The sequence below is a fragment of the Colius striatus genome, chromosome 1 (genome assembly GCF_028858725.1).
Source record: "Colius striatus isolate bColStr4 chromosome 1, bColStr4.1.hap1, whole genome shotgun sequence".
NCBI lineage: Eukaryota > Metazoa > Chordata > Aves > Coliiformes > Coliidae > Colius > Colius striatus.
In genome coordinates this window covers 201,721,957-201,732,836 of record NC_084759.1, presented here as the reverse complement: position 1 = coordinate 201,732,836, position 10,880 = coordinate 201,721,957, and positions in this window count along the sequence as shown.

Sequence of the window (10,880 nt, the reverse complement as noted above, 5' to 3'; positions counted from 1 at the left end):
CTTGTCAACCTTTAGAAGTACTAATTTGATAGGTCTCTGTGACTCTCTTCCCCCTTTTCTCAATGGATCTTGAAAAAACCTGTGCAGCTGCTAAATGGAAGAGAAACTGGTTAATAACTGTAGTTATGCTACATCTGTTCGGCCACAGAAAACAGTCCAGGAGTTTAGGGAAGGAAGGTTGATGACCTTTGCAATTACTTATATTTAAAAGTAGTGACTTATATACAGGTGTAAAACTCTTCTGTGGGAATTTATTGCTTGTGGAAGATACTGCCCATGAGACTGAGGCACTCTGTGATAACTGCAGGGCATAGATAGCAAAAGTGTTGTCAGTGGACAGCAATCTGCTTACAGAAGTAATGTCAAGAGCAAGAGCTCCTGGTCGCCACGCAATCCTAGTCTCCCTCTGAATAGTCTTCCTGCTTTTGTTAATTTGGTGCAGTAAAATACCCAGCTATGAAAGAACTGGAACTCATTTCACGTACACCACTAAAAAGCCAACAGAGAGGAAGAGCTCTAGGTCATCAGCAGCTTGCATTAACCTCTCTCATTCCCTGAGCCGTGTAGCTACTCCAGAGCTCTGCTGCTTTAGAAAGATGCAGTTTTCAGTGGAAGAAATCAAGCATGTTATATTGTTTCCAGCTAAAGGAGTCATCCATGATGGCAAGAACTTGATCTTTCAAGACCTAGCCTCAGCAACCAAATCTCAGAGGGAAAAAAGAGAATTACAGAGATAGAGGACTAAAAAGAGGAAGAAGATGTGCGTGACTTGACTCTCATCCCTGACGGTATAGTTCATAACAAAGAGTCTGTGTGAATTTGTGGAAGCTAGATAGTGTTGATATTTGTTATGTAACCACCAGTTGTAAAGGCAAGTTTCTTTTTGCTTCCAATTTCATTCCTTGATGTTGCCTTCACCAATTTTTTGAAGTTCAATGTTACTGCTCTTCAGTTAACAACTTCTGAAAAACTAAATATAAGCTTTGATAACTTGAGTGACAATTTTTTAACAGTTTTCTACAGTCTAAGCTTTCAAAAAGTTATTTTAAAACTTCTTTTTGGCCAGCTTTTAATTTATACTCATTGCTGAAACAGTGCTCTTTCAATATCTTGATTAAGAAATATCTGCCTTTAAAGTGTTGGTTTCACAAAGATAAAAGGAAAGACTCACAGCTTACATAAGCTGTCACATTCTGTGGGCTGATAACATTTTAGATTAGTTGAGTCTCTAATATTAACATTTTCTCTAGACATTCCAAATTTTCCTAGTGAGTTCCAGTTTTGATTTTTACTTTTACAAATAGAGAAGCCTTAAGGGGCCTAAAATGAGATGCCTCAAGCAGTCCAATTTTCCAATGGAAAGGAGACAGCGCTCTGTCTTCTGAAAACTAGATATCTTTAAGAAGTTTGTTTATTTCGACATGCAAAAACTGTAAGTATGTAAATTTCCATGTTTTAATAAGGTTAAAAAAAAATCTCCCTTTTTCTGCATATAGGCAGGTATTGTAAAGATTGCAGTTGTAATATCATCTCTGAAAGAAGTTTAATTTCACATTTTTTCTGTGTGTCCATGATGAGAGTTTGGATAATGAATGAGAACGTATCTTCTTTTATTTTTCCTTATTTTTAAAGCACATGGAACATTATGGAGAGAAATATGTGAGGGAATATGTGAGCAAGTATTCACTTGTTATAGATAAATATAGATGCAGCAAATATCACCTCCAGTCATATTCAGACTGACAGGAATGGCTGATTCCCCCTCTACTCTGCCCTGGTGAGGCCTCATCTGGAATCCTGTGTCCAGTTCTGGACTCCTCAGTTCAAGAGGGACAGAGAACTTCTGGAGAGAGTCCAGTGCAGGGCCACCACGATGATCGGGGACTGGAACATCTTTCATATGAGGAAAGGCTGGGAGGAACTGGGGCTGTTTAGTCTAGAGAAGAGGAGATTGAGGGGAGATCTTATTAACATTTATAAATACCTAAATGGTGGGTGTCAGGGCATCCCTTTTTTCTATTGTAGCTAGCAACAGGACAAGGAGTAATGGGATGAAGTTCCACTTAACATAAGAAAAAACTCTCTCAGTGTGAGGGTGACGGAGAAGTGGCATAGGCTGCCCAGAGGGGTTGTGGAGTCTCCTTCCTTGGAGGTCTTCAAGACCCACCTGGACATGCAACCTGATCTAAGTGAACCTACTTCTGCAGGGGGGTTGGACTAGGTGATCTCTAAAGGTCTCTTCCAACCTCTACCATTCTGTGATTCTTTAACTCCACCACTCCTTTCCTTCCAAGTTAAAAAAGAGGTTACATTTTTGCACACTTAAAATAAATGTCTGCCTTCTGTAACCAAAAAAAAAAAAAAAAGTGTTGCTCAAGGGAAGCCATCAGCACTTGAGAGAACCATAATCCCCACCATCTGCTACCACAGAGACAGAGCAACTATTCACAGCTTTTGTTACAGTCCTCAGGCTGCAATTGTACTGCAACTGAGGGTGGTCACAGTAGACCTGAGCAATTTTATATCTTTACTGCTTATTCCCCTGCTTACCACTGCCTCTCCTCCTTTCTACTCTGCCCATTTTCTTACTGTAATAGGCAAAATGAGGGCAGGGAAGAGATGGTATCTTTCTGATCTTTAGGCCACCTGCTGACACCAAGAGAAACATGAAATATGCATTGTAGTTTGGGCCTGTAGGAGATATCCCTTAGGCTGAGATTCATTTCATTTAATTATAGTCATCTGAAAAGTATCAAGTCTAAGCTAACTATCTAGGCTCCTCCTATAGACAATAAAAAAGAGGCAATTCCAAAGACCATTCATTTTATCCTACAATTAGTATTAATCCTAAAACAAGTGCTGTGTAAAATAAATTGTCCTGTCTGCTACAAAAGGAGATCAGTCTCCAATTTAGAGCAGATGCCTAGGATGGGCATTTCCTCAACATATAATTTGGATGTAGACCTTTGTTTTATAGATTTGTACAGTTAAGTGAGGTGAATCTAGGTATAACAGACTGTCCCATATAACTAGAACTCATGCTTAGTGGGTGTCACGATTTAAGCTCAGCCAGCAACAAAGCACCACCATGCAGCCTCTCATTCATCACCCCAACAGGAGAAAAGATCACTAAGTGTCTTGTGGAACAAGACAAAGGTAGAGAGGACTCACTGCTAATTATGGTTCTGGGCAAAACAGACTCAACTACTCAACTTATGCAAGAAAACTAGAACAGTTTAGTTTACTACAAACTAGAAACAGGACAGATAGAAAGCAAAACCAGAACAGAAAAAGACAAACAGCAGCTTAAAACTTCTTTCTCCCCACCCCTTCCCTCTTCCCAGGCTCAGCTCCCTGCTCCTGTTACCACTACCTCCTCCTTCTCAGCAGCACAGGTGACAGGGAAAGGAACTGCAGACAGTTCATCACAAATAGTCTCCATCACTTCTTCTCAGGAGAGGAGACCTCCTCACATTCTTCCCCTACTGTAGTTAACGAGTCTCTCTGGTATAAGTCTGTAGTGGTTTTGCCTGGGCCAGGTTTTTTTTGGTAGTGGGAGGGGCTACAGGTGTGGCCTCTTTAAACAAAGAGTTGCCAGAAGATTCCCTTGTAGCTCACAGGGTCAGGGCCAGTCAATTCTAAGCTGAACCCTGCACCTGACCCAGGCCTAGCCAATTAGTGATGGAGGTAACAACTCTGTGAATAATATATTTCAGAAGGAGAAGTAGTTGCTGCAGGCAGCAGGGTCAGTGAAGAAGGAGGAGGGTGCTTAGGCACTGAAAGAAAAGGCTCCCCTGTGATATGTGATGAGTACCATGGTGAAGCAGGTTGTCCCCCTTCAGTCCATGGAGGCTACTGGGAAGCAGAGACCCACTTGCAGCTTGTGGAGGAGCCCATTCCAGAGCGGGTGGATGCCTGAAGGAGGCTGTGACTCTGTAAGAAGTTTATCCTGGAACAAGTTCCTGGCAGGATCTGGGAGTCTGTGGGAAGAGAGAAACCCATACCAGAGCAGGTTGGCTGTCAGGACTTGTGATCCTATGAGGGATCCAGGCTGGAGCAGTCTGTCCCTGAAGGACTGTTCTCACAGTGGATGACACCATGCTGGAGCAGTTTGTGAGGAGCTGTGTCCTGTGGGAGGGACCCCACACTATAGCAGTAAGAAGTGTGAGGAGGCCTCACTCTGAGAAGAAACAGCGGCAACGTCCATCTGTAACAAACCCTCTCTTGTCCAGTTTGGGAGCAGAGTGATTTTGTGACTTGGTGGACACCGGACTAAACCACCACAGAGTCCTTCCTGAGGGCTGCAGCTCCTCACAAACTCCTCCCTGCAGGTCTCCTCTATGACAACAGAACTCCAGGCACATTCTGCTCCAGACCTGCTCTCACACAGAGCCATGGCCCCTCCAGGCACAGTCATCCCTGATGTGAGGTCCTCCATAGCTGCTGACAGATCTCAGCTCCACCATTATCCTCCATGGGTAACAGAGGGACAGACCCCGTCTCATCATGGGATCCAGGGGGCTCTCTGCTCCAGTACACCTCCTCCTTTCTTCCCTCACTGACTTTGGCATGATCACTTCTCTCTCATCCAACTCCTTCCACTACCTCCCAGAAAAGAACAATCCTTCTCTTCTGACTTCTTAAAAAGTGATTGTGGAAGTACTCGAATGGCTCAGCCCCAGAGGTAGGTCTCAGAGTCTGGGAAAGTTTCGAGCAACTTCTTACAGCAGTCACCATTACAGCCCCTTCCCTATTAACAGAAACGTCTCCACACAAACCCAGCACAGTGAGTAATGCAACTAGATTCAAAAGATTAGTCCCCTTGGCCAGACAGACATTGGCTGAAGTTATCACTTTCAGTTTCTGGTCTGAACAGCTCTTCATGCACTCTTGGGAAGCATGCAGTGAGCCAAGGACTGAAAACTACTTCTTCCTCTATCACACCAAAGTAAAGACACAGCAATTCCTCTGAAATTTCTGAATTATTGAAAGAGAACAAATGATAATTTCATCCTAGAGGTAAAATCTGTGTATGTTATTTGAATTTTCTGTAAATGTTCATATGGCACAATGTTCAAATGTCCATGGCAATTAATTTTCATGGATAGATTGGGTTATGGTAAATATAGTCCACAAGCTACACATTTGTAAGGATGCTTATTCACCAGTGTGCATTTAAATTAACACTAGTTCATGACAACCTTTAAAACACAGGCATCTTCGTTAGTATTTAGGTATTGGATTGGGCTTTATCTCAATGAGCTCACTAGTGAGAGAGTTGAATGTATGGGAGGATAGTTCCTCAGCCTTATTTCATTTGCAAGTTTTATAGTTAATTACTAGGACAAAGCACTAAATAAGGACACAAACAGTATTATAAGTTAAAATGAAAGGTTCTGTGGCAGATATAGGTTTATAAAAAGGTATAAGTTAAATGCTAAGGACTCATTCATAATAAAAAGCAATTTCCCAAGTATTATGTGCTATCTCCATTACGGTTAAACATCATAAATTAGCAGTGCACATTCCAATTTCAATGTCTTGTGTTCTTCAGTATTCTTAAAAATCAGTCAAATCAAAGTCTGCTTGTGCTTCAATGGAAGTAATAGAAGACAATTTAATTGACAGAAATGTGTTTTAGATAGTACTTCTTATCTTCAGGCAACACATTTTATTACCTAAAACTTCATTACTGTGCAGGAAAAAAAAAGGAGAAAGAGAAACATATGTTTACTTGTAGTGAATCATGCATTTAAAATGATAACAGAATTGATTTCTTCCTGCATTTTTTATCTTTACTGTATACATCATGACCCATATGCTGAAATGTGAAAACTTTGAAATTTCTGATTCAATTTTGTATTTTCCAGGAAAAGAACAATACTGTTCTCAGAAGAATTCTATTTTTGCGTTGTTATAATGCACATTGTTTTCCTAAGATCAAATCTAAAAGGAAGTTGTTTCTCATATCATCCATGGTCAATCTTCTGTCAGATCTTTGCTATATTTGCTGAGCAATAACAGTTCAGAGTTTCAACAGGAATCCCCGACACAATAGTAAGTAGCAATGTTAGTTTTCATGTATAAGTACTATGTGTGAAGCCAGCTTTAAAAGTAACAGAGTGACACCAGTGATTTTGATCCTGTATAACCAGTGGGGAACAAAATAAAGAATCTGAGCCCACTGCTAACCGTTACCTGCAGGTTTTTGTCACCTGCTTCAGAGAGAACAAACTGATGCCCGGCTTCTGGTCTTGCTTGGATTGCTGGTTATGAAACAGCCTCTAGTGCAAAGGAATGTGGTTTGACAGAGACAAAGGACTAGATGGCATGCTAATGATGAGAAAGAATTAAACAGTCAAGCAACTCTTTTCACATTATGACTTACAATCTAATAGTTCTTCTGGAAAAACACTTAAGTGTTTTCAACAAATAATTAGAAGAGGTTGAGTCTAAAATGGATTGTCCACTTCCTAATACATTGAGACAGTTAAAATCTATTTCAAGGCTATGAATTGAACCTTGAATAAACAAGCTGAGATCCCCAATTGACAGATATATTCAATAGTTTTAATCCCAATGAAACCAATAGAAGGCATGTCCTTCTTAACAGACACTTTAAGGATCTGGATCTAAGTTCTTACAGTCATGGTGGGGGAGGACCACTGATACTTATAAAAGTGTTAATTGATTTTGACTTAGAGTTGTAATTGTGTTACAGTTACTAATATAATGTATTGCAAGTTTTAATATGCTGTAATTGCTTTACAAACTATTTAACATTGGGCAGGAGCAGAGGAAAGAAATCATCTCAGATAATTTTGTAGGGGCATGGAAAACAGAGAAGTGACCTAGACTGCTTGGTTGGTTGGGCAGAAGCAAACAATACAGACAAGAACACAGATTTCCAACAAAGAGTATAAAGCTTATATATAACTATTAAATCCCATAGTGGGAAGGAGTAAATCTGGTAGCACAGCAGACTGTCATCCTTGTGGAAGCTTTGATTGTGTTAATATTGTTAAATATTAGTACAAACCATGAACTGATAGAAAGAAATACACAATAAATATAGAGGGATAACAAGTTCCTGTGTGACCTACTCTAGGTGGTCCTGTTCTGGCAGGGCGGTTGGACTGGATGATCTTTCAAGGTCCCTTCCAACCCTTAAGATGCCATGATTCTGTGACAGGTACAAACTCCACTAGAATTCAATGACCAGTTGTAGAAACCACCGGGAAAAAAAAATAAAAAGTGAAGAAAGAAAATATAAATAAACAACAACAAAAAACCTCATTTAAAAGTCATAAAATGTTTAAAGAAAAGCTAATGGCAAAATGAGAAGACTGAAAAATAATGAGAAACAGAAATCCTATATTTATACTATATTTACTTCTATACTGATTTGAGCTATCTGATTCTAAAAGCAGTCTGAAGACTGCTATACTCCTGAGACAGAATTATATGCATTATTAAACACATTGGCAATTTGTGTTGCATACAGGTTGCTTACAAGCACTGTCTGTTTTTTGTGTGATTGCAGGACCATCCATCTGGCTGACATGGACCATGGGATGCTGTCATGGCCATTCAAACACAACATTCGGAGAGGTGTGTGAAAGCACGGAGCATATGCAACATATTCCCTTTGAGTTTGCCTTCAGGTTCAGTTTTTATGCAGCTCAAATGCACTCTTATTAATAAACACTAAGAACTATTCACCCATTTGATCTAAAGCTCCATCTCAAGGACCTCTCAAAGCACAGTGTGTCTAAAGGAAATGAGTTTAATGGCCCCTCAAAATGCCTCTACGATTGTCATAGATGACTAATGGAAGTTGGACACTGAACCTGCAGATAACATAGTTAGAAGAAATGAATCCCACTGAGCGTGACCAGTGCAATTTTATTTTTTGTCAGGTCAGTATTCATTCCTTTCATATATTTTAAATTTTCATTATTAAATCCTTGTCAGTTTTTCTTACATTAAGACAAGTTTAAGTGAAAATAAAAAGATGTCCGTATGACTACTTTTTGTTCAAGATTTGAACTATGTTTCATATTGGCTTTTTTCTTTCCACTAACATGTTTACATAAATGTCTGGAAACAGTCTTCTCAGTGCTAATACACACTAGTAGTCAGTTCTTAACCTCAGTGTCCTGATTTCATCCTCTTTGAAGAGATGTACTATTTGTAGAGTATTATTACAGGGATGAAAGAATAACATGGGTTGATAGATAAATAAATAAGTAACAATAAAATGCTAGCCTTGCAAAGCACTGTACAAACATCAATTAATTTTCTTTGCAGCAGCTTTACGCAGCTGTTAAATTCCCATTCTGCACACGGAAGTGCAAAAGTAAAAAGTGGCAAAGCAATTGCCACTGTGCTGGGACACAATTCACCCAGAGTTTTGAGATTTGACTCTTTCTTAGGAGTGCTTTCCCAAAATCATCAGAAGGCTCTGTAAGATCTGGAACAAAGTTTTCTTACAACAGAAACTAGATAGAAGACCTTTTTTTTTTCTCTCCTGTGAAGAAAGCTCTGACTGAAACATAGTAGAAATATCCCAGTTTATAAATCTTTCACTGTTCTTTTTGTCCTTGCAGAAGAGGTGCTTTTTTACAGTTGAGCTGCAGCAAATCCCAGTCTGTCCCTTCCGGATTCCCAAGTCTTTTCTCCCATATCTTCACCTTTACTACTAAAGTCTCCTTGATGATAACCACCTTCTTTATCTCAGCAGTCCACACTTGAACAGCCCTTGTCTTCCCACTGTCTTAAGATGCCTTTCTCCCCATCCTCTGAACCTTTATTTGCCTTGAAGAGCCCAATTCTCCTACTCGAGGACACCTTAAGAGTCCCATCTGCAGACAGAACAAAGCCAAAGAGACAGCTTTCCTCTTTCCTGCTTCATGCAGCCTTTTGAAGGAGCATAACACCCAATGCACAGTGGGCTGCAAGCAGGCATATAACCCAGACACCATCCCTCATGCACGGCCACAGAGTGACTCCTTTAATTCTGCTAGTCCAATCTGTCTTGGGAGACCAAGAGAGATTGTTTCTCAAAAAGATTGTAAGCTTTTCTTTGGTATAAGCTGTGAATGTTTCACTGTTGCTTATAAAAGTAGCCTTACATAGGCTTTGGTTTCTCTGTGTATAGCTTTCAACTGATGGAATAATTCATAGTGACTTTTTAAATTTACTGAATTAGAACACATCATCCCTTTCTTTCCAGAAAGAAAAACTTGGTCTTCTCTAAGTACAGTTGTCTTGTAATTTTACTAATGCCTCTGTTGGCGGTAAAAGTTGTCACATTACTATTTCCCCTTATTGCTCTTCTGTATTTTTCCTATTAAAACATGAACTGAGTTTCCTTCTGAGTGGTATTAGAGCCTCCTGAGGACAGAGGGACAGGAAGCACGAGTCTGGAAAGTAATAGCGGCTGAGCAAGCAAGGCTGAGATGAGCAAGGCTGAAGCTCCTGAAACATGACCCTCAAGCTGAGCATCGTATGATAAGATGTTTAAAGAAACTATTGAGAATGTATTTTTAGCACACTAGTCTAACTGTACACCATGTGCTAAAATGCCTAAAGAAACCAATGAGAATGTATTTTTAGCACACCAGCATAATATGTAAATGATTATTTATTTTTATAGAAGAGAGCATTTGAAAGCTTTTTTAATTTAAGTCTAAGAACGATGCTTCCTCACTTGCATCTTTTTCTCACCATGCTGTCAAAATGAGTCAGTCAAATACCTGATTTTCTTACAGATCACTGTTCAAACTCCCTTTGTTAGGCTTGAGCCTGATACTGTGCCATCCTGTGCAGAAAATGCTCCACTTCCAGGCTTAGAGAGCTGAGAAGCAGATCAGCACAGTGCAGAATTGGAGCCCAGTCCTTCTAAAACAAATCCCTTCCTATTTTGTACCTGATACATGACCATCTCAAAGTGATATTCAGCTACTAGTAAAAGAAACACTTTAGAAAGAACATGTTTCAAATTGAAGCTGAGATTTTGGGTTGAGAACAGCTTTGGTCTCTTTATACTATTTGCATATATATATTCAAATTCCTAGTACATGTATATATTCTCAAAACATTTGGTTTTAAGAGGAAACCACTTATGTGATTATTATTTTTAAGAGGGTTGAGAGGTTTGCTGTAATTATGCTATGCTCATCTTACACATCTGTTCATTACATATCTCTCTGCATCTCTACAGCTACTCATTTAGAAGCTTATCACATGAAATATATAAACAAGGCAGTTCCTTCACATTGAAAACCAGTGAGAGGTGTTGTCAATGCATATTTAGTTATTTGCAAAATTAAAGATTTTTGCTAAAAAACATTTTACTTCACCATTTTCTTCTTCTGTATTTTGATACTAGGGCTACCCATTCATACAAGCACAAAGATTTTGTCATTATTGACATTTTCAGACATAAATGTCCAACTACATGGCTATGTTCATCTAATATTACACAATAAATGGAGGTATCCATATGCCAGGAATTTAGTCATTAGATATTCCTCTTGTTTCCAAAGGGGGATGATGTTCTTCATCAGACAGTTATTCAAGTTTCATGGAGCTCAAATAAATTTTTTTCTCCCAGTAATCACCTCCAGAGTTCAAGTTTCTGGTTTTGTTTACTTTTCTTGCAAAGCCCATACACTGCTCCTTATTAAAAGCTGAGTTCTGCAACTTTTGCCCTAATGAAAAAACGTTATTTGAAGTAATACACAAATGAGGATTAGGCCCTACATGCAAGAGCATAAATTTGCAAGTGAATGAACTTACTCATGCACAGCTTACTCTCCACATGCTTCTTATATTAGAGATCTCAGGGACAGCACCTAACGTTTTCCCTTCAGACT